This window comes from Aphelocoma coerulescens, chromosome 4 (genome assembly GCF_041296385.1).
Source record: "Aphelocoma coerulescens isolate FSJ_1873_10779 chromosome 4, UR_Acoe_1.0, whole genome shotgun sequence".
NCBI classification, from domain to species: Eukaryota; Metazoa; Chordata; class Aves; order Passeriformes; family Corvidae; genus Aphelocoma; species Aphelocoma coerulescens.
The window spans coordinates 36768317-36792738 of record NC_091017.1 but is presented as its reverse complement, the minus strand read 5'-3'; the positions used below and the strand labels follow the sequence as shown (position 1 = coordinate 36792738).

Here is a 24422-nt window from a genome sequence, read left to right as displayed (position 1 = left end):
CTTCTACTTCTATGGGAAAATTAGGTTTCTGTTAGCTACATGGGATACGGATTTCCTTAAAAATGTGTTACTTTAATGGTGAATATGCACCCTTGGAGGATAATATGTCTGGATTTGAGACCCTGTTCTAAGAAGTAATTATGTTTTTGTCATGACAAGGCCATTATGTCAAACATAAGGACAATTTTGATGTTACCAACTGATTAAAATAAGGAAGGAACATACCATTACTTTGGTATGTGCAGTGATTTTGGGTACAAAGTGACAGGGACTAAAATTACTGTGAGAAGTGGAGCTTTCAGAAAATTATTTAACTTTCCTCCAAACTGCTGCCTATTTTCAGTGTAATATATTAAACTACACTGATGACTTCTTTGAAGTGATGTATCCACTTTTTCCCCTATAGTGGTCTGTCTCACAAGCGTAATTAGCAACAACGTCTTCTACAGCACTCTTAACAGCTTTCCCTTTTTAATGCTGAGATATCCATTTATTACCTAAACCAATTCAGGTAACATTTATTAGGGTATAAATATCTGTTGAATAATAAAACTATATTCATAAGTACTAATTCTGTCAAAAACAAAAGAATGATATTTTAATTCAATTTTTCTAAAAGTCTGAACTTTCTTCTGTCACAAACATATAAGTATCTGTGCTGTAACCAGTCAACATTTGGTGAATTGTAGGCTAGCTGAATGCTAGTCTTTCCCTGTAGAATTTTAAGGCAAATCTTTTTCCCTGGCAGGATAAATAGAGAAATCTGTAAAACTGGTAGGAGAACAATGCATGGAAAAACCTTTCAGTTCATGTGATTTTTGTACAGTGCCACAGCAATAATCTCATGCAGAACATCCATAGGGAAAAAAAACTTTTGAAAAGTCACTGGGCTCCTTTTAAGCTTGTGAAAGTGATTTTCAGTGCTGATTGAAGCAATATATTAACTAAAATATGGCTAATATTTAATGTTAGGCCAGCTAAAGGGAAGTATTACTAGATCTATATGTTGTATGACATGATGTGATACAATCATTTGACGTATTAGCAGACTCCAGGAGCTAAATGTAACAAAGAAGGTAGCTAACTATAATAAATCTGCAATGGTAAAATTCACCATTTACGTAGTGCTGGATTCTAACACTTCCATTAATTTCTTTTTTTTCAGTTTGTAGTAAAAAAAAAAAAGTTTTTTACTTAAAAAAATAAAAAGCATTTTAATTTGTTTAAACAAGACTGTTCAGTGAATGACAGGATCTTGTAAAGATAGACAGGAAAGGGCAGGCTTGAGAAAATGAGTTTTAATCATGCTCATATGGGAGTAAATTTGATACTTGAAATCCTAATGGTTTTAATTTTTTAAAATTCTTTTTTTACAGTAATTTCTGGTCTCTATGCCTTTGAATCCAGACATATGTGTGTATCATAATGATAGAGAGGTTATGTAAATTATGTTTCCAAATCAAATGTGGAAATTCATACAGTCAGACATTTCTAGGACAGTCCCATCTTTTTTCAACTGAAGAGGATTTTGGTATTTTTTCTAACTGAAAGGAGGAAGATGTGCATTTTTATTATTTTTGAAATTATAGTTTAGTTTCTATTGAAGTGCAACTTTGAACTGATGTTAAAAGAGGGACCATAACACACTTATTCCTCATGCTAAACTCAGCCTTTTCAAGCCAGAGAAAGATTTAAGGGTTACCCAGATGCTTTAAATTATTAGAGCAGGGAGAAGGTTATTATTTTTCTCAATTTAACTTTTTCTTTTATTAAACCCAGACACTTTGATCACTTTTACTGTTCATCAAAAAAATAAGAAGAGCTATTATTTTTTTGGCTCTGCCTCAGTATCTGCCCTTTCCTCCAATACAAATGACTGGGAAGGCTTGATGATGAGAGAGCCATTTCACCCATCTTTCCACTTTTGAGATATTCCTAAAAGAGGAGGAATTTTAAGAGGTGTTCTGGCTATTTTAAGGATAGTTTATAGACCATAAAATTCTGTCACTTTATCCTCCCCCCACCTGCTGAGAAACACTTCTTTTCTTTTAAGGAAATCAGCAGCTCCATTTGTACTATTTCTTCCAATAACAATTGCAGCAAACAAGCATAAAATGATAGAATGGCTTGGGTTGGGAGGGAGTTGCATTTGGGAGTTTTTCCTCATTTGCTGCTATTTAAAAAAAAAAAATTGCCTCTGCTTCCCAAAAGTCTTCCTTTAAAAATCATCCGTTTTCCTTACTGAAGATGAAAATAAAGCATCAGGCTGAAAAAGAGGACATCAACAGTAAAATCTGGGTTTGAGTCTCTTCTTCAGTATCTCTGTAATACAGAAATACCACTGCAGTGAACTCCTTATCTGAATGTGAATAGCTTTATTGTCAGCTCTATACCTGCTTTATGTATTAAATGACAGCTTTTCCAGTGTTCTTTTTTTCTCCCCTCAAGGCCCATTAAAAGTGTTTGTACTGATATGTTAAACTAATATTCTATTCAGATTTTGCTAGTTATGATCCAGCAATTAAACTAGCAATTCTTCCTCGTTTTTCCCCACAGAATTTTCTCAGCTTCTGTCATACATGATAAATAGGAAATATTTTAGTAGATGGCTGTTCTTCTACCTCAAGTTATCATTAATTCCCTAAGATAACAAAAGACGAATTAAACTGCAGTAGAAGAGTCAATTAAAGCAAATATTTTGATAATACTGGCACAAGTCACAATCATGTTACTGCACAAAGCCCAAAAAGCTGAGCTGGGTCCACTATGTACATGGTAGGTAGAATGAGACAAAAAAAAAGTTGCAAGTTGTTTCAAAAACATTCTCAGTATGACAGGGTTTTTGGCTCTTCTAAATGGCAGTAAACCATGAAATTATGTAATAGATGATTTGCAACTGCTAAACCAAACAGAGCTGTATCTCTGTGGTCCTGTAAAATGGTGCCGGGTCTAGTGCTCTATGGTACATGTAGCTCATGCATCCACATGACAAGTGCACACTGTACTTCCACATAAAGATGCCAACAAATTGTTTCAATTTACTATTTCCTGGGCATTTTCTTCATATTAGCTCATTTTTAGACTTCTATAATATTTCTTTCTTTGCTAGTTTTACCTGCTTTTTCAGTGGAATAATTTCTATTTTACTTCCATAGGTGCCTTTGTAGGAACTTCCGAGTTAATTTGATATTAGTTTAAACATTCTGCATAACTTACCAGTGATATTGGCCCCAGCTGTTCTGCAGCATTTGCAGCTATGAAAGAAGGAGTTATATCTTTTCAGTGGATATTGTGTCTTTACAGAAGAGCTGTTCTGAACAGTTATAAAGGTTGTTGTAGATCAACATCTCCCATGAGCAAGCTGCTGTGTGTTGAGAATCAGTCATGCAGTTCCCACTTATACTAATGGGGTCTTTTTTTTTTGCCATACTTGCTGCTGAAAGCATAATTTTTAAAATGTCATTATTTCTTGGGAAAAAAAGCCCTTGTGGATATGATAAACATCCTATAGCCCATCTTAGAAAATTACATTCTGTCTCATGGAGTAATCTGAAAACTTCTAGAGCACACTTTTCATATATGTCATGGGCTACTATAGCCATTTCTACTTAGGAAGAATTTTTTCAGACATAGTAAGTTTTAAGGAACTTTTCAAAAAGGAACAGCTGAAGGATTTGCTGTGATTATGTTGCAAGGACTACATGAGAATTTACTGCTCATTGCTTGCTCCCTCCCATGCAGTCCCTATTGAGCCAGTCTTTGGGTTTTATGCTAGGGGAATGCAGTTTATGAAACACTTCAAGTGCAGTAATCTACTCTGCACAATCTCACTGTGCTCTAGTTTCCCTCCATAAACAGCACCTGAGAGTTTTGTGCTTTTCTGCAAAGTCAAAATTCAAGATTTCTTCACAGGCATTTAGTTTGATGTATCTTATTATGTATCTCCATGTGACCACTTTCTGAACAAGGAAGGAACCATGCATTTGCATTAAAGTAATTCATTTAGAATCTGATTACATCTGTTTGAACATTTATTGCAGATCTAGTTTCTACAGTAGTATTGTTATGGTCAAGTCGCTGGAAGAGGAGCTTGTGATGATTTAGTCACAGCAATAGCCAACTACCATGTTGTGAGACATGCTTTCAAACAATTTATAAAAGCAGCAGTAACTTGTCCATAAGTCAGTGAAGATATAAAAACAATGTAGTTTGCCTCCTTCAGCAGAACCATTTAACTCAGAGAAACTCTGTAGCTGCTTTGCCCCACTTTGGGACATCTCTTCACAGTTGATTGCGCCTGTACAGCCATAACAGGTTATGATTATCTCTACATAAAAGCCTTATTCATCTCTGTAGATAACCTTTAAAAAAGATTAAAGACTAATGTCTTCATCTTATTCAAGCCTGGGGAGATGACATTGGTACTCTTGTCACTCATGATGAAGAATAAAAGTACAAAAGAAAGGTAATCCCCTCAATAAACTACATTTGCCCTGGAATTACTGTTTTAATAACTTGGCATTTCCAATCAATCATGAACAAAGAATTTAGGTACTCCTTTATTTCTTTCTGATGTTCACAAAAATTACATATAGAGTTAACTACTCTTGCTGGTATTAGTATTTGCCCAGTGGTCTTGTTTATATGGACTGTGATTTCAAATGGTTTTGCCATTTTGAGTTATAATTTTTCATGACATGTACCTGTTTTTTTCAATTCAGTGCAAGACATTGAGTGCTGACTGCATGAGCAATGAATGACTTTGCCAGCTGATTCAAAAGTGAAGTTGTCTTGCAGCAACTAAGATGGAATAAATGAGAAAAATAAAACATTGCCTAACTACCTCAAATTTATCTATTTATTTATTCAACTTTTCAATGTGTCCAAGGTGCTCTAATCTATGTGGCCAGTATTTTGTCATGGTATTTTTTATAAGGGCCAGATTTAACTCATTACTTTTTCCATTTTAGAGCAAGGTTCCATTCTGCTACTTCGTTATATTAAAAGTAATTTTTTCTCCATGTTCAGTGAATTTTTGTTTTTAAGAGTAAGTTTCATAAATTTACATAATAGAATGGAGGTATACAATTAAAATCGGAGAGAGTGAATTAAAAATACAAGCCATTTTGAGAAAATTTAAGTGGAATAGATCCATTTTCTCTTCTTCAATCAAATATGGCTGCTAAAAATGTATGTTTGATGTAGAGCTTGTGAAATAGTTTTCTTTAAAGATATGAATTTTTTTTTCTGTAAAACTTAGAGAAAACATTGTAAAAGGACAGTTTTAATGTGAGAAACTAGGAGTTTTGAAAAACAGGTTCAAATGTAAAGTATTAAATATCACTTGTTTCTAAATTCAATCATTTTTGTGGACTAATGTGTTAGCTGCAGTGTTTGTCTCAGCGTGCTTGCAGTCAGAATGTTTCTGGTTTCTGTTTTCATTTTCTGAGTTAATGGCATAGGTGCTCAAGTTTCCAGATCTGTGTAAAATGTTGCATATTATAATAGGGGATCCCAAAGTTTCTTCAGCTGTAGGAGCACACAGTTATAGATTTCAGTTATAGATTTCCGTTAGCAGGAGGAAGGGTGCTTATCTGAGAGCAGAAGATGGCTAAACTCCTCTAAATCAGTCTAACATCTTCAGAGTTGAAGTCATGTAAATTCAGCTAAAGCACTCAAATAAGCACTCAAATACAGTGATGACTTCAGCCAATGTTTTGTTTGCAAACCTGCATGACTGAAGACAATATTATTATTTTTAATACCATAAGTAAATAAACTTCCAACTGAAAAGTTCTAAAAGTTACTACCCACTGATGTCACTCCCAAATTATCTTAAATCACAACAGTACTCAATCTTACTATTTGGCATGGTTCTTGAGAGACTTGTATTATATGCACATGCTTGTGTGCTTTTTGTCTTATAAATATTAATATATGTAATACTATTACGTAATACCTTAAGAGAATTTTATTAGTAATTCTGCCACCATTATTGTGTGGGCAAAATATAAATAAGTGATAATAAAGTATAATTTACTGAGATGATTTTGAAATTTTAACATAAATAAAAATGATCAATTTATGGCCAAAGCATTTCTGAAATCATTCTCTAACATAAAGCAGAAAATTATGAATATTTTGTCACAATTACAAAATTAAACTATGTGCAGAATGACATTTCTCCAGTTACTTTGAAGTAAATCTGCAATGATGTCAAAAATCAGTGCTTTGGTATTTATAAATAGTTGCCATTCTGTTGTAAGCATCTCACTCATGCATTTTCCCATCAGCATAAAGAAGGCAAGCAATGATTCAATGGCTTTTTATCATTATTGACAAGGGCTGGACACCTAGGTGGTTCAGAAAAGCTGTGGATCATTTCCAGAGTAAGTGGCTGCCAGGCCTGGATGATGAAAGCTCTTCCTCTCCTAGAGCAGCCCTTTTCTCCTGGGCACATGATACAAAGAAAACAGTTTGTGTACAAGATGGGCTTTTTCCCCTAATCAGTCACCATTCTTGTTTGCATTTTTCCTGCATTGGATAAAATTCATTGGCCCTTTTTATGCTTTTTCTCCTTTCAAGCACTTAAAACTCCACAATTATAATAATGTTTTATGTTCATATAATGGCTGTGCAGAATATATTTGTCCAATTCTGTGTTTCTCAAACACAATTAGCACTTCTATTTAGTATTAAATATTCATAAATTTGACCTCAGGGAACTGGTGACTATTAACAAGAAGATTGATAACAGCCCTCAATTCAGAAAGCTGATGGTTTTTTTCCTCTTTTGCAGTAGTAGTAAAGATATACCCAGTGACTGCAATGTCAGGAAGAGATGCAATTTGAATTATTTTCCTTTTTTTTAGCATCATAATTTTACTTTGCTCAAGTATTTCTTTCATGAAAGAGAAAAAGGAAACAATATTCTACCAATGTTTCTAATATGTAAGCTTTCATAAGAGAGCAAAATTACTCTGAGTGACACATTATTGTGTGGTTGGAGAGCAAAAGTAATTTTGTCTATTCTTTGCCAGAGCACTCCTTGTCACTTGATTAACTTATGTTGAAATATCTACTGTTCCGATGTTAATTTCACAGTCATGAAATTTAGTTTTTGTATAATAAAATGCAATAAGTAGCAATAAATATAGAGAACACAGTGATCTTGACCAATTCCTGAAAAAGTGTGTGAGACTTCATTTCCTTCTGCACAGAGAAGCCAGATTGTAAGTCAGGAAATGTTAAAGGGTTGGGAACCATCTTCTGCTACTCTTTCACATTCAAATATGCTTATTGAGACTGCTTTGCATGTGCTGGAAGGTTTTGTGATATATTTCCTCTCTCACTATTAGTATATTGAGTTAACAAAATGGACTGAGGGAGCAGAGTGGGTTAGGGGACTATGAAGAGCAGGTTTGAATTTTCTGAGCTAGGAGTTTCAGCTGAAAAAGGTCTCCTATGTTTTTTTAATCTTATCTCTTGGTCTCTTGGTTGGGTTGGTTGATTGGCTGGTTGTTCGGGATTTTTTTTTTTTCTTTATTGGTTTGTTTTTCGCGAGATTTGAAGCAACTAATTTACTGAGTAGCAACCTTCAAAATGCTGTTTGGGTATAACCTCTGTTTACAGCTCAGCAGCAAAGGAAACTGACCTATAGTTTTGCACTCAACAGCAGCTTAGTCCTAATTTTCTGGAAATGTATGAATGGAAAAATGATAGAATTAATTTAACATTTTTCAAAATGACATACAGAATTCAGGTCAAATGTGATCATTCCCGAGTTAAATTTCTGATAATTGAAGGGATTCTGTTAGGGTGTCAGCATTAGAGGGCAAGGCAAAGGTACCATGGTTTCTTTCTTAACTATTTTTGAACCATGTGGAGATGGAGTTATTTGAAAGATTTTTACCTGTATAGGAGGAGATAGGGATGTCTGAATATCCTGCCAAAAAGCTCTGTAGGCCAATCAGTAGTGAAAAGAAACAACTAACTAGTTAGATAATAACAGATTTACACGATTATCATGTCTTCAGCATTCTATAAGGATGTAAAAGTAGTCACAGAACTAAGAGCTTTTATTTGAGAAGGATGCAAGGAAAGATTACAAGAAGACAAGGCTAATTTTGATCTATTTTTTTATTAGTTATTTTAATTAGATATTTATACTGTTTAGCAGCTGCAAACTCAAGAGAGTAAATTTTTGAGCTAACATGCCTTCCTGAAACTGGTAAACAGAACCCAGTGGGTATTAAAAAAAAAAAAAAATATTATTATTATTATTATTATTATTATTATTATTAACCAGAAAAGAGATGCATAAAACATACAGGGAGAATCCTTGATATATAGGTAGTTGACTAAACTTAGTTACCTAGTTGACTCAAGTTTGCGGGAATGTCTTAGAATTCAAGAACTTCATGATTAATTGACTCTGGACATGGGCAGCTTATTAATTATGTACTAAGAGTGCAAAATCTCTTCATTGCAAAGGGGTCCTCTAAGTTACACAAACAGGCTTTTCTGGAGTCCTGACTGCTATAACTCTGTACCAGGAAAAAAGACAAAAGTGAAAACAAGTGTATGACTTTGTCTCATTTTATTACAGCTGAGAAGAGAATGAATGCACCAAAGAAATAATGCTTGAGATAACAAGGACTCTTCACAGTTAGTGTTCTTTTGAAAAAACACATTTTCTGTTATCTCTTAGTTTGCTTAACTGGTTTTATCTATCAAAGCTGTTTTATGTGAAGGTGAATCAAAATCCTAATTAATACAAGGTACAGACAAAGGACACTTATTTAATTGGGTTAAGGGCACTGATAGTTCATCTTCCTTTTTTTTCTTAATTATAGGAAGTTAATGTATATGCATTATCTGAGATTTGAAAAGGATTTAGAATCTCTATATCACTTAAGATACTGTAGGAACAAATGCTCTATTTATTTTTAATTGATAGCAAGCCAGTTCCTTTCAATGAATAAAGAAACAGGGGAAAGAGATTATTGCCAAAGAAAACAGATGTATCATCAGTATACTAACAGAGTTATTTTCTTTTGAATAAGCTATATTTGTATCTGCACTCCATTTCCAACCTCGCCATCACTCAGATCCACTTAAAATATTTTTTTGTATCACATGAGATTTTCCACATGGAGCATGTTCTCTTTTAATGTAGCTGAAAAACACAGAAAAACAGATATGCTTGTTCCAATGTTTTCATATTACTATTATTATGTACGCTAATAGGTAATATGTTCGGAGCACATGGCAGTTTTTCAACCTCTTCTATTCTCAATGTTTTATACCAAAAATATATGGGGTTTAGTTTTTATTTATTGTATTAATGTATAGATTTGTAAATTAAGAAAAAATCCTTATTATTTCTCTTTTTTGCCTTTTTTTTATGTCTTCTAGTCTCTTTTTCAGTTTTTAAACTAACTATGCCATATTACTTATTAATAGAAAGTAAGAACAAGACAGTTGAGAGGAAATGACAGAAGATGTCTCTTTTCTTTTCTGATGTTTCTTGGAACCATAAGAAAAAGTCTATGAAACTGATAAATCACTAGAGAACAGATGTGTTAAATACATATGTATTCATATGCAGATGTGCATATATATGCATGCTTATACATAAACATAAGCACCCCTCTGTATATGCTGTTTGCTATGAATGGCATAGCTGTTAAAGGGTTGTACACTACAGACAGAAGTGCAAACACAAAGGATGCTCTATTATTTGCATAGTAGTCAGTTTACCTGGCAAGCGTCAGACACAGAAAATTATAGTAGAAGAAAGTGTCACTTTCACATTGCAATTTTTCAAATTGTAATCAATCAAGAGCATGTTGCATTACTTATTTACGGCATATAAATGTAATCTGTACAAGGTAAAGCTCATCAGTTCACCTCTCAGTCTGGACACAGACATGAAATTGAAGGTGCACCTTGACACTGGTGTCAGGACTAAGTGTATAGACTTCTGAATTCCTTCAGGTATCTAAAGAACTCATTTTCTTTTTCTTCTCAAAAACTGGAAAGATGCTCATGGTATCTTTCCAAGATGCATATTTGACACTTCAGGAAACAAGACTGTAGCATGCTTTTTTTTTTCCCAAGTCTACAACATTATTATTGTTTAGTGTTTAGATCCTGCTGTTATGCATGGATGTTCTTCATATGCATCATTTGGGGGGAAGGTGCTTTTCAGTTACTTTGGCAGTTGTGTGACGAATTCTGCTGTCTTAGTGTATGCTCCCTACAATATTTTGAAGTGGTAAATTATGGTTTCTATTTCAGGATACAAATAGATCTTTGATTTAATTCCTTACACGACGTTTTATTCTTAGTCAAGAAGCGGCAAAGGTTTAAGCCTTCATTCTTGGTAAGTTTAACAGTTCTCTGTAGAAAACGAGCATTAGAGTGTGATTTAGGTCACTTTGATAGATGGTACTACATAGATGGTATTACAAACCAACTGCACTACTTTGGAAGGCTTTTATGTTAATGAATGGCAGTAGGATGTCATTTTGCTCTTGACACCTTAGACATAAGCATGAGCTAATAGTGTAGGAGTAGGATCTGTAAACCTGTGAAAAAATTTTAATTGTGCTTCTGACCTTGACATCCCTTTGCCTCAAGTAAGCCATTAGCCCATCTCAGAATTCCCTATTATGAAATAGTGAAGATATTTAACCTCATGTAACTATCTTTTACATAACATCATTAACAGTTAATGTTATAGGATATGTCATGGCATTATTCTTTAGTTCTTGAAGTTTGCATAATATTGCATTTATTTCTTTTGGGTTTTGAAAGTAGTGAAGTGGCTTAAAGTTTTCCTTTAAGATTTAGTCCTTTTTTTGAAATCAATGCTATTGAATTAGTGGAACATCTATATTAAAATATATGCTTCTTTAGATAAGTATTTTAAAAAGTTTATCTTTCTTTTGGTGATAACAAAAAGTTACAATTTTGGTGTGCAAAAAATTACATCTCAAACACTAAGTGATAGAAAAGTCTTCAAAACTGTCCCAACAGTTGTAATTTTTATTTTTTTTTATTGTTAACTATGTTGATTTAGCTTCTTAGTGAACAACCCTTACTCTTAAGTGTGTCTATCTGGCTATTGAAAGTCTTCCACATAAAGCAATAGCTCTAGGGGCAGTCAGTGCCTGAGACCTGACCTCTTTACATATAAAAGCTCTTATTTTCACAATGTTTCTGTTGAGGCAGAGGAAATAAGTGCAGAGGAAATACATGCAGAGGTAAGAATTACCTCTCCAGTGCATTTCAGAGAGTAATTACCTGTTCTTTGCTACAGTACAATACACCTTTGAGAGTATTTTTCAGACAGGGACAACGATGTTCCTGTAAATGCCTTGTGACTCAAACCCTTCTGTCCACAGGGACAGCTGGACCGTGGCAAGGGCTTCCACTCCCTTGCACTCAGAAGCAGCAGCAGCAGAGGCCACTCGCACTGGATGAGAATGCCTTGGCTGTACACAGGCCTCAGCACTGATTGGATATGTGGGACATAAAAGACAGAGCCAATATAAGAGCTGTGCTCAGGGCACAGAGTTAAGTGGTACAGTAGCAGGACAGAGACCAGCATAATACTTTCTCTGAGGCAATAAGAAACTTCCAGAAGCACTCCTTCCTCTGCCTGCTTTGGCTTTGTAAAGCTTGAAATATGAAGTGTGTCTTGAGTAGCAGGGTCTGACTCTTTACATCAGTGTGCTAGCTTGGTCCTACTCATGCAGTCAATTTACTGCAGGCAGCTCCTAGGGAATTGCTAGGGCCAAATATTCACTCCAGGTTGTTGTGGGACACTGAATTCAGACAATGTTTCAAATCAGGCATTTTACTGTATTGGTTCCAAAGGAATGCATGCAAACCTATCATGCTGTGCAGTTAAACCTGTGGATTTAAATGATACAGGAATCTGAGTTTATTCAACAAATAAGTTGTGTATTTTCAAACACTATTGCCATGAACAGACTGTTTCACTGTTTTCAGCTCTGTAAGTTTTTCTGAAGGCTTCTCAGTGTTTGTGTCCAGTTCCCATATTTTGAAACCTTCAGCAGTGGGCTGCTCTGTGTATAGCCTTGGAGGAAACACTGCAGAAGCAGTCTGAATAATGAGGCAGAGCTTCCTTGGTGATGAATGAGCCTTTATAGATGTGGCAGTAGTATTTGAAAGGGACCAGACTATCAAATTGGAATTGCTCATGCCTTGGTATGTTTATATATCTGTTTAGGTACATATAGAGGTGTGCAGCTTCACGTGCCTACATCCTTAATGACTATTTTACCCCAAATAACTGCACTGTATTTGCTGTATTATTAAATATATTTGACTTAAATATATTTAAAGTATATTTAAGTATATTAAAATATTTGACTTATTTTGCTGAAGATATTTGCTTCAACAATTATTATTACTTTATCTAGTAGTTTATCTATCAATATTCCTCATCCTTCACCTGACATGGCTCCTTTTCCTTCATAGCTTCATATTTTTTTATATTTACATTTATCCAATTCCTCCACATCTGTGTTGTCCTTGTTCCTTCATTACTGCTGTCTACTTTTACATATATTAACATATATTAAATAACAAGATGTCATATCCTGCCAGCATATGTCATGTGCAGGAATTTTGACTTATTTTTTCACAGAAACACAAAATCACAGAATATTCTGAGTGGGAAGGGCCCCACAAGGATCACTGAGTCCACAGTCCCTCCTTTTCGTGCTCTAATTACAGATAAATTTCAGAGAATAAAGAAAACAGTCTTAAATTAGATTTTAAGACTAACAATTAAATAAGGTATCTCATTAGTTACACTCGATTCCAAATCACATTTCCCCTATTTTTAATTTGGATAGTTAAGCCCTTTTTATTTATGTTTCTATCATAAATTTGTTTGTATATGAGGTCATAATAACCACAGGGAAAATTTCTTCTGGGCTTCTGAAGCTGTGAATAGTCAATGAAAATATTACCTTAGTTTATATTTAAAGATATGTTTTAATATTCTCTTCTGAAACTCTTTTACTCGGTCTGTTATTGCAAGTAGTACATTGAAAGTTCCAAGTCAATTGGTTGGCCCTTGATTAACATATCCTTTTTTATATACTGATTCACAGCCACATATCACAATTCTCCTCAGTGATTCAAAGGTTACAATTCCTTTTATTAATCAGTTTTTCCTCACTTCTTCCTAAGTAACTTCATTTTTCCTCTCATAAGTTTGACTGTGGTTGTTTTGGGCTTTTTGGGAGGGGGGGGACAGTGTTGTTGTTTGGTTTCAGAAGTTTTATTAAACTCATTAGGAAACTCCAGTATTTTCAATATATACAAGGTTTGGTAGCCTGTGTGTTGCCAGAAGTAGTGAGAAGACAGGAAGTATTTCAGAGAACTACATTGATCCAAGTTTGATCCAAGTTTGATCCAGGTTAAAATGAGAACCAGGCTAAGTGGTTTAGTCCGTACCGTAATAAATGAAAAGCCATAAAACTTATGCTTGTAAGTGTTGGGGTACATGCTAATTAGAAGAATGAGTTCTACAGAGTAATCTGGTTTCAGACAGCTCCCTCTACATTATGAACCAATATCTTAAAAAATCAGGATCATAAATGTATCTGAAGATTGCAATTCATATTTTCATTTTAAATGTCTTGGGCACCCCAGTGGATGAAAAAGTAATAGAGAACATCTGAGAAATTCAGTGACTAAAAAGTAGGTTATATGATTCTTGAATTCTTAGAGAAAATAGTTGTTACTAGGGTCAATAATTTGCACTGCTACTGGAATCTACACTACAATGGAATAACTAGTTTTAATGTCCACACTAAAAATAATGTTGGAAAAAAGAGGAAAAGATTGAAAACACTTTTAGAAATCTTTCCTCTAATGACTGTTTTTGCTGATTTTGAGGCAAAAGTTTATGAAGCAATGTTACCATCACCTGTCCTTTACATCAGAATACAATCTTTGCCAGACAGAAGTGTCTTTATCCAGAGAAAGATGCATGAATCTGTTCCTCAGGAGCTAATATTGGATACATTAAAAGAAAAGGCATCAATGTTAATAGTGATATTAATGTTTAATTTTAATAAATGAATAGAATAATTTTAAAGGACAATTAACATTCTCAATAGACGGATAAGAGATCATAAATATCTTTTTTAATATATGTTCTATTTTAGATATATAGACTTATAGCAGTAGTGGACCACATTAGCTAAAAGTGAAATAGTTCTTTTTCTCACTTGAAAACCTAAGGAATTTTTAATCTTGCTCCACTCTACAAGCCATGGTATATTTAGTGCAATATTTTGCTTTTACATACAATAATGTCATATATCAACAGAGAGTGAAAGTATGGAAGACACTACCAAAATTATTTTGCATCCCAGTTGGTGCCATTGAATGTTAAAGGTGGATCTGCTTTACTGTGGGAAAGTCTAGCTAAGAGCTTCAGTGTTGTTAATTAACAGAGGGGAGATTTTCCAAGCAGTCTAAAATTTATGGCTGTTCTTCAAGATGGGCTTTTAACAGATTTATGCTTAGTGAATAGGAAGTTGGCCAAATACCTCAATCCCGTGAAAATTATTTTCACTGCAAAATGTTGACATCTGATAACAGCATAAAAGTAGAACTGAACATGAATATCCAGTATTTTTCTTATAGACCACAATAGTTACTAATTCAAATTTAAACATCTTACTTTATTTTTTTTTTATCCCAATGTCATTTGTCACAATTGATATCTGTTGGAGACATCTTCTTGAGAGAAATCTGTTTCCACGTGGCAGAAAAGGCATTCCATTCCTAGTCATTATTTTTCTCAGATTTTCCACAAAATTAAGCCATTTACAAGAATAATATTGAATGCGTTGGAGAAGTCTAAATAGTTAATGTCATTGTTTTCTGAACTAAGCAATCACAATAATGTCATAGAAGTATTCTTATGTCTGGAGTTTCTGATTTGGGACAGTTTAAAACTATATAAATATATATCCAAATCATGACTGCCATAAATATAGAATTTTAGGTCAGTTTTTCTTGAGAAATTTGGTGGTTGCTTTAGTAGCAGGGTGGTGCATTCACTGAGGTGAGCTCCTGTATATGTCATTTAAGTATTTGCAACTATACATTTTTAAATTCTGCCTCCCTGCCCTGCCCGATTTGGAACAGTAACCTCTGGCTGTACGTGCAGTAACAATTAGGAATATTAAGCAGGTAAAATTGGTTGTTCATTTTTGTGAGTTAATAGTCATAGAAACCAAACTTATCTCTGACAGTAGGAAAGAAATTGTGATCAGAACAGTAGTTTTCAAATTCACAGTATCATTTTGACCTAAGTCATGTATGGACTTCTTAAGGCAGTGGTGAAAAGCAGGAAACGAAAAAGAGACATATAGACACCCTTGTCATCAGTGCGTTAGTAGTCAAATAGATCAAGCTTCCCTGAATAACTGAGTTCTTGAATTATTAAAACATCTTCTTACTTTCCTTCAGAAGATGATAGACTTAATTTAAAAAGGGATATTAAATTTGAAGTGATAGTTCTCAACATCTTTTGTTCTACATTAATATGATTTAGTGATACTCGTTCTTTCTAATATAGCATGTTACCTCTCTTAAACTGTATGGAAAGAAAATTGCTTAATTCAAAAATGTTCAAATATCCAAACCTCTCTGATTTTAGTGGTCTCCATATCTGCCCAGGAGATTTGTCTCCCGACGTTTGCCCTGTACATCAAGAAGTGGAAAGCCCTTACCAGAGGGTGATTTGTGTGCTCCAATTTGGCCTATAAAAGAATGTCTAACGTTTTGCTACTAGTAGAAAGAGCCTTAGGAAACCAGCTTAAAATTTTTCTTTGTGAATAACCCATCACAACCCAGAGACCAAATTATCAAAGCAGCTCAGGCAATTAACAGACTGATTTTAGTGAAATGTGCTTTTTGAACTGTTTTTAATGTTCTTTTAAACATTTCACATCTTGAGAGGAAAAATTCTTGAATAGAGCAGTTAGTGGGATGAGGACTTTTACTCCTCTTGGGCTGTGGCCTGTGAAATGAGTTATTAAGATTATTTTAATAAAACAATTAAGATTATTTTATTTTAAATTATAAAGTTGTCTTAAGATTTAAGATTATTTTTAATACCCCAGGAATGATATATAAGAGAATAAACAAAGCAAGTAGCAAATCCACATATTTTCTTAACAACTAATGTGAGCTACGCTTTTCTTTTGTCCTAAGGTTACTGTTTGTACAAAGATTTTACAGGTTTTGGTTTTCTTCCATACGTGGGGAACAAACATTAGTGACTTCTGTTGAAAAGAGAGTTAAAATTACAGAAAACCTAATGAATATTCTGTTGCTTCTGTGCCAGCAACCATTGAACTGAATATAAAATAACTTCCCATCTCTAAAGCAGAAGGTTACATAAATATATATAGCATAACATACAGAGCATAGTGAATATGTATATATCAGTAAATATTGTCACAAAGCAGTCATCTGAGGCTAGTATAAAATATTCTAATATTATGTATCATGATAAAGAACGTAAAATTCCATTGAGTAAGAGACAGAAAATTAAACCAAGCATGTCTGTGTCCTGTTGCCAAAAATTCTATGAAACATTTGCACAAATATGTAAATGTAGACAGCATGGTCATAGTTTCATATGTTTTCCTGAGTCTGGAACATTTAGTAATAATATGCTGGCAGCTTCAGTATACTTTTGGATCAATTTCCTTAAAAATCCTGAACCGATACCCCCAAAAAAACAAAGGAAAGAAACGAAAATAACCACAACAAAACCCACCAGAGGTGATATTTACAAAAGATGTGACAACGTAATTGATTGAGGACATTTTGGAGTCACACCATGAACTCATACCAATTTTCTTATGGGAAAAATTATTATTATGTTCCTTTAAGTAATCTTGTGCAAGTGGTGACTGTCTCTGCCTGTCATTAAACAGACCTGTCATTATAACACAGAATTTCTGAATACTTAGGTCATATTGAACTATAATGATATATAGCAGCACTTACCATCCAATTATAGATATCCAGAGGAGGGAGCATAAACAGTCTAAATGTGAAGTGATACTTCCAAGGAATACCTACTGTTCAAGGTTCAGAATCTTTTTCAGTCAGAGGTAGTATTTCTGTATTTAACAGTCACTAATGTGTCTTTTCTCCAGGTATTTGTCAAGTTATTTTTTCAGGCCATCCAAAACATCCGGTAACAAACATCACTCCATAGAGGGAATAGGTAACTTAGGCACCTGCCTTCTCTTTGCTTCTTTTGTACTTTTCTGGCTGATGGTTTCACCTATTGCTTCCTCTTTTTCCAGGAGAAAAGAGAGTGAGCATTTATTCCTTCTAAGTCGTTACTAAGGAAATCAGAACAAAGGAAATTCACACAACAGAGAAAAAATTGTCAAGAAGGTCGAATAACTGGGTTGAAAATCTCAATTGTAAAGAAATTGTTAAGGAAATCAGATGTAACTTTGATTTAGGGCCATATACAGATATTGAAATATCACACTTCTCATTCTGGGCAATTTAAATAGTCTTGTGCAAAGTATAATTGTGAATGCAATTTTCTAAGAATGAGACTGAGAATTAATTTAATTGAACTCAGGTTAAATTACTTCAACTGAGATAAGATGAATGTTGATTAACAGAGTCAAATGCCAAGTCAATTAAAGTAATTGAAACTTAAGAAGAAAACATTTGTGACATATTTATTGAGGTAAAGTCTGTTGAAACAAGATTACATGTGTTAACTATGACAGTATTGAAGTTCAGGTATGTTTGGACATTACAGGAGCAGGAATTGCTGGCAATAAATATGGAGCTTAAAAATAATCTTTTCTTAGTGTTCATGAAGCTAGAATCTTAAATGGAAATTGTACAAAGGTTAAATTATCCAAACTGATATCCTTTAGTTTTTAATGTAAAAATGGAATTGCAAACATTGGAACAGCAAGCATGGTCTGCCAAAAGAAATTTGTTTTACTGGATCTTTAATAACAACAACAAGAAAGCTTTTTTCTTTAAGATTCTTGTATCACACAATTTGTATTCATTCCTCAGATTGCCAAAGCACATCCTAACCTGCAATAAAAATATAAGATACCATTACAATGGAATTACACAAAATTAATAACTACTGAAATTTAAAAAGTGGTAAAAGTATCTATTTTCAGTGTATCAACCCACTGTGAAAAGCTATGGGGGAAGAAGGGAGAAGTGGAGGAAAGTAACACAACATAGATTCACTTTTCCATGCAACTAAAAGATAAACTCTGCCCAGAGGAAAATTTTTTGTGCTCTGGAAGATGAAATATGCTCATTGTAACTCAGCCTTATATTAGAGAAGTAAAGCTAGTGAAATCTATTACTATACAACAAAATCAAAATGTATCAAATTCCTGTATGTAGGGATTACACTTCTTTTGAAAAATAAAACTGCCATATTGAAGGTTTGTGAAGGTGCTTAAAGAACACCACATTTTAAAAAGAGAGAGAGATTAATTCTATTGACTGAAAAAACTGTTCTCAGATTTTGGAGGTTTCTTTCTAAAACACTGGAGGTGTATGTTTGTTCAATAAATTTTCCTTTTTCCTCCACCTGTCAGCAGTAGAGTCTGTGTGAGTGCAGTACTTAAACACTGAGGAAAGGATCCTTCCAGTCAACAGATTACGTAAGAGTGCTTAAAGCTTGTGCTTCTCACTGATGAAGTAGATTCTCCAGTCAGCAAAGAAATAAATTATAATGGAGGACATAATGGCTCTAAAAGAGTACTACTGATTGAGTAATAGTAGTCGTAGACAATGAGTAAGGGGTGAATAAAAAGAAACAGTTTGATTTAAAAAAAAAGTTTTAGAGAAATGTGATAAAAAAATGGTCTGCTTGAATATTGTATGAGATGCATGTTCTTCATTCACAGAAGTTCAAAACAGCTGGCCTGTGAAATTGGCAGTTATTAGTAGGAATTTCTAATGAATCTGCCGGGTTGGAGTGGCAGCATATGACAGGAAAATATAATATCTAGCTTATAGGAAAGAAAAACATGCAGCTGCAAGCTGATTAGTCTATCCTCAATAGCATACAATTTATGAACACACACTGAATCTAAGTATTCAAATCATGACTGTAAATGAAAAAATGTTGGAAAATAATGCATCAGTTCATCAAAAGTAGATTGTGTCAGACTAACCTTGTATCTGTCTTTGATAAGACAACAGATTGATTGTCTAGGCAGGGAAATTCAATAGTTTTAATCCAATTTCAGTAAAACATTTGATATAATACCATACAGAGAATGATAGAGATGCAAGATGCTTAAGGAAGTTTTGTTAGTGAGACAATTGTTGAATTTGTTGAAGTTTGGTAGCGAAACTCAAAGGTAAGTAGTGGGGAAATTCTCGTTTAATACTTTTTGCTGATGTATTCTCCTGCACAGTGGAAGTTTGCTGATGCAATGAAGCTGACAATCAGTACAGAAAAGGATGGAGATACAGCAAGAATTATTTAATAGAAGTAGAATAAAATTCACTAATTTGAAATTCAAAAAGTACTTCTATCAATGGTTTAGGCTATAAAATGGAAACACTACAGGTAGAAATGAAGAAAACATTTGGGATGTCCAAGCTAGCTACGAATTGGTCAGGTTGAACAGGGCTTTGAGCAACTTGGTCTAGTGGAAGGTATCCCTGATCAAGGCAGGAGTGTTGGACTTAATGATCTTAAAGGTACCTCCCAGCCCAACACATTCTATGATTACTTGAAATCACCAAAGCAAAGCTGTTTTTAAAAATGGTTATTCAGCCATAGAAAACATCAGTCAAGCATTTTTAAGATGGAGTTACTGTTCTTACAGAAAACACTCATGAGACCTCCTCTGGACTGTTATGTATAAGGAAGAAAAATCTTTATTTTCAGGATAAACAGGGGAATGGGAAATATATTTCATAAGAGAAAAATAGAGAAGTTTAGCTGAAATAGCATAAAAAAAATCTGAATGATCTATAAATACAGTTTAAAAATATGATCGTTAGCAGCAGCTAGGTGAAAAACCCCTAAAAGTATATAGACACCAGAACACAGGGATGTAAACTTCTCACTAATTAAGATAGCTTGGAAAAGGGAAGACAGTTTCTTACCACAACAGAAGGAATGGGAGAAATATATTGCCTAATTTAAAAACATTATGATTGTTTTAGAAAGGATTTTGTAGCATTGATGACAGATTCAAGTAGTTCTTTCAGGTCTGTGCTTCTTGAATAGTCATTATGTTTGTTAAATAGATAAATCATTGCTATTAATTTTATTTTGGTCTGAACTCAGATATCTTTTATGTAGGCCTGCATATGGAAAGAAGGAAAAGCAGGGTTAAGGATCAGTATAGAAATAAATTGAGCATAAAATATAGTACATCCTTTCAGAATAATTTTGTGTCTCCCTGTTTCATCCTCACCTTTCTAAATGATGGGAATTATTGCCTTTACATATTCTCTATTTAGTGTCAAATGAGTTCCATATGTTTTACTGATAAATAAAAGATTAAGGAGATTAAAATGAATATTCTGGCAAGCAGGGCTAAGATTTGTGAAGGCTTACTTATAAGCAACTTTGAAGTCACTTGAGGATCTGCATAGTAAAGATGGCTATACCTGTGAAAAACTCTGCAGGATGCCACACTGATTTGAGACCTTTCTTAGTGTCAATCATTATAATCAGCATGTGGGTCTCAATAAGAATACTTACCTTGAAACTTTTTTGTGAGTCATTCGTAATTTACAGATACTCTGAGACAGAAATTAGTCTGGATTCATAGAGGCAACACTGTATAAAATGAGAAACTAAACTACAATAGCAAGCCTAATTGAATTGTGTGCTCTTCTTAAGCTTTGTAAATTTAAGTTATATTCAATTTTTTTTTTTTTTTTTAAATTCCAATCTAAATCTTTTGCTCTTAGAGCATAAAAATTTCCTATGACAACTGCTAAATCTAATGCAGATTATAGATTCATGGAAAATTTCTGTAGGTATCTAACTAGGCATATATATCACATACCTCATCAAATATGGAGGGAATAGGAATGAGAAATAAGGAGGGAAATGATAGTGGAAAAGGGTCAAAATATGTTCCCATCAGAAAATTATGAAATAAGGAATCTAGGTATCACCAGCTTGGTGTTGTTGAAGAGGTTTTTTTGAATGTTTGAGACAACAGTGAGCTCAGGAACACAAATTTGTGTGACATATCCTACTAACTTGGATATCTTTGAACTGCTTTCAAAAGCTTATTTGGGGCTGCGTTTGTCTTCAGTTTTACATGTATCAAAAGTAAAAATTTCTATCTGTTAATGTATGATCGGTGGTAGGAAATGTCAGAAAATTCATAATTACTGGAAGAAAAAAAAAAGCCAAGAAGCATACACAAGTTTTCTGTCAGTTTTGCTGCTTATGTCTTTGGTCTCCAGCACTTCATATAGTCATACAATAGTCCATTTCATATGGTTGTGTGTGACCTTAAAGTTATATCACTTTTTAGAATAAAGTTAAAAATAACATCATTAATAGAACCACAGAATTGTTTAGGTTGGAAAAAACCTTTTAAAATCATAATGTAAATTGTCATCAAGCTATTAGGACTGTCAGCTGGGAACAGAAGCTAAGAATAGACATTTCTTTCAACTGTGGAAATAAAAAATCTATGCCAAAACTCGATGTGATTAGAAACTATTATTTACACTATGGGACTCCATTGTGTAACTACTAGATATCAAATTGAGATCCACAGACTTCTCTATAACCTGTCCAACTATTTACAATTTTTTCTTGAGCTGTCTGTGGGCTGTGAGCTTTCGGAATTTCTGTTTCTGCATTTAGCCCTTCTTGCCAGAAATATGAGATTAACCTACCATTATTAGTTCTGGTTTATAATTGCTTTCCTGTGCAATGTGTTCAAGAAGATAGCAACATTCAAGTGAAAAAGAAAAAATCTTAAAAAAATCTCTGGTAAGTCCTGTATCACTCTACTGTAGATATCAAAGGAGAAAAAAATCCATTCCATACCTACCTTTATTCCACACAAATATTTAAAAATTGCTTTATAACAAGAACTGACAGTTACTGAAATCAGTACTACAAAAATGAGATTTTTACAAGGTTGGTCTGTATGAGCAACTTAGTTTAATTTTCCTCAGCTGTTACCTGATTGAAATGTATTGCATTAGTGTGATTGGTCACTGTGAGTAAATTAGAAATGGAAGATTGAGTTATTTGTACAGAATGATGATATTGATTGAGCTAAATGTATATTTTCTCATTGGTAATATTAATCAGATTTATATTGTTGGGCGATTTTCTCTATGGTCTAATATTATTCAAAAATTATTCATTAATGGAAAATATATAGATGAAACTTCACCTGGAAAGAAATTCTGCCTTTTCACTAAATTCTGTAGTGTTCCTGGTAAGAACTGTTTAAGGACTAGGCTTAATTCTATTTCTTGTTTACTTCTCTATTACTAATAAGCAAAAAAAAAGTCAAATGTTCAAAATCCTTAGAGTCAATGGAAACATTTTTTGCCTCTCCATGAAGTATAGGATATATTTCTGACATTTCTTTACAACTGTCTATTGTCCAACAGCATACAAAACTTTTTCCTTCCTCAAAAATCATCAGAATCAAATCTTATTCTATAGATCATAACTCCTTTAAAATTGTCACTTTAGCAGGAGGTGTAGTGGACAGACTGGCATATAATATGTGTGATCATGCAATAATATAATATAGAATAAAGCTAAAAAATAATGTCTTTATTATGAGTAAAAAAGCAGTTATAGTTCAAAGTAGGAGGAACCTCCACTGGGAATTCTGTTTATGTGAATCTCATTGCACTATTTGATTATACTTTCTCAAAATACAATGACAAAAAACTTGAACATAATGGGGCACAACATTTTTGTGGTCTGAGCTTTTCATCCTGTCTTGAATTTTCCAAGAGCTTGGATATACAAGGGAACTGTTTTGTTGATGAACCCATATTGGGCAATCAAAAGAGGTGAGTGTATGTCAAGGCTAAATTTGTGTGGCAGAAAAAACCAGAACAACATTCTGAAATATGTACTGCATACATGCAAGGGAATGGTCTTCTATTGAAATACATCAAGGAAAAAATTCAGACTTTATTCATCTGTCCAAATTTCTCTTGAGCTTAACAGCATCTTTTGGAGGCTGTTTTTGTGACAAAGTAAAAGAGAGTCAGCAAAGAAAATGGTAGGTTTTTATGAGGTGGACAAAAGCATCACATGACAAAAGTTAATAGTTCTAATAAAATATTCATATAGTACTACACCTCCCCTATACTACAGTATGGTTTGCCCTACTGCCAAAAAAAACCAAACTGGAAGGCTTCATGAGAAAAGGAACAGAAAAAACCAGAGAGTTGCAAAGATAGATAGGAGTTAAAGGTTACTAAAAAAATGTGGCTAAACCTGTAACTGCGATAACTTCCCATTGAGTTTGCTTACCTAGCTTATAAGTAAGGGGAATATGATGGTATTCTCCACATTAAACATTAAAATTAAGTTGAAGAGCAGGATAAAACAATCCCAGCTTCTGACAGGCATGGTGAGAATGGCTTGGATACACATTACTTCTGTTCTGAGACTGAAAACACCATTACTGTAACTTCTTGTGTTTCAGAGAGGTCTAAACTCAGTGTGACAGAAAACACTTGGTGTTCTCTCAGGCACAGCTGTACTAGTAGGATGGAAAGGTAAGTCAGGTCTCTTGCAGAGAATAATTACTTCTTTAAAATAAATGATAGAGAAGATTGAATAGACTGTCAACAACATGCTAATCACCTTCAATTCTGCAGCCAGTAACTGTTCCCTACAGACCATAAAAGATACTCTGATTTGACTTTTAGATGCCTGGCCATCTGTTTCCTGAACATCTTGTATTAATTGTGTGAAGGAATAGAAATTTGGCAGGCACACGTAGCTTAACCTGTCCATTCGTTCACATGAAATGCATCATTAGCCGTACACTATCTATCGTCCACAGTTGTCTCTGCCTTTGACAAGTCCAAAGTAATTAGGTCTGTGCAACATGAATCCTGTCACACCAGGAAAGGCAATTGTTGCTGCTGTCTCATATTTATGTAATCTGTCTGTCAAATGGTTGCTCACAACAGAAAGGGACAGAATTAGTATAAGTAGTGTCTCTCTTGACAAAGAAACTATACATGGTGACAGTTATGTTACAGGTATGTTTTTCCTTACATAGGTAGCCCTGTTGTCTTCAAGAAGGCTGGATTTTAAAATGGAACAAATACCACTGTTGCCATTGGTGTAGTTAGCTTAG

The 24422-nt window shown here is 33.9% G+C and overlaps 1 long non-coding RNA gene across 2 annotated transcripts in view; it reads left to right on the top strand.

Moving 5' to 3' along the window:
• Positions 1–18626, top strand: part of LOC138109031 (uncharacterized) — a 167448-nt gene extending 148822 nt beyond the window's left edge. Inside the window, exons 2-4 of one of the 2 annotated variants that reach the window (XR_011150214.1) lie at positions 10303–10387; positions 17235–17305; positions 17388–18626. This is a non-coding gene — a long non-coding RNA (uncharacterized lncRNA). The remainder of the gene's footprint in view (positions 1–10302; positions 10388–17234; positions 17306–17387) is intronic. The other variant, XR_011150215.1, reaches the window with a different exon arrangement.
• Positions 18627–24422: the final 5796 nt, after the last annotated feature.